At 41.1% G+C, this 894-nt stretch overlaps 1 pseudogene; it reads right to left on the bottom strand.

Moving 5' to 3' along the window:
- Nucleotides 1–191: 191 nt before the first annotated feature.
- On the bottom strand, nucleotides 192–310 carry LOC112472396 (annotated as a pseudogene).
- Nucleotides 311–894: the final 584 nt, after the last annotated feature.

The following is an 894-nucleotide window of genomic DNA, read 5'->3' as shown; positions in this document are numbered from 1 at the left end:
CTTCTCCTACCTTCTCAACCTGAAAATAACCTTAGCTCAAAGGCCACCTCCTAAGGAAGTCTTTTTTTTTTTTTTTTAATTATTTTTATTAGTTAGTTAGTTAGTTAGTTTTTAGGTGAGGCAACCCTTGGTTGACCTCACAGATTGCAAGGACCTTGTCAACTTACGATCTCTTATTTTTTATTTTTTTAAACCTATGGCACCTGGTCTTCCCAGGTGGTCTCCCATCAGAGTACTAACCAGGCCCAACCCTGCTTAGCTTCCAAGATCAGACAGGATCGGACTTGTTCAGGGTGCATTGGCTATAGACTAAGGAAGTCTTTAAAAAAGGTCATTCCCTCCTCTGTTCTCCTATAACACTTAGTGCTTAATTAAACTATTCTATTTTATCACACAGTATTGTGATTATTTGTTTACTCATCTTTCTCCTCTGTTAGACTTGAGCTCCTTCAAGGAAAGGACAATATATCATTCCCTACATCTGCCCTGGGCCCAATAATGCTTGGCACGAGGTATCTACTCAACAAATATATGTTCATTGATGTTGGCTATTTAGAACTTGCTTAACAATCCCCTTTTCCTGACCTAGAAGCAAAGCACCTAATACCAGGCATAGCCTGGCTAAGTTCTGAGACCAACCCTGTAGTTGCCCAGGAAGGTATGAAGATAACCGTGCTCAGGTGATAAGAGAATCAAACAGATGTTGATGTTCAATCCGCCCTGAACTAATGACCCAGTTATGGATCCTGGGCTTTGGTCTTGGGAACATGCTTTCGACTCATCACTAGATCTGCACTTCACTCTGTGTGTCCAAATTTCTGTTTGGAAAACATGCTGCCCCAAGGACTACCCAAAGTGAGGTTTCACCCTCTCTCAATGCAATAGAAATTAGAA

The sequence above is a fragment of the Pteropus alecto genome, unplaced genomic scaffold (assembly GCF_000325575.1).
Source record: "Pteropus alecto unplaced genomic scaffold, ASM32557v1 scaffold76, whole genome shotgun sequence".
NCBI classification, from domain to species: domain Eukaryota; kingdom Metazoa; phylum Chordata; class Mammalia; order Chiroptera; family Pteropodidae; genus Pteropus; species Pteropus alecto.
Note: the sequence above shows the minus strand (reverse complement) of the source record. Positions and strands in the feature narration are given on the sequence as shown.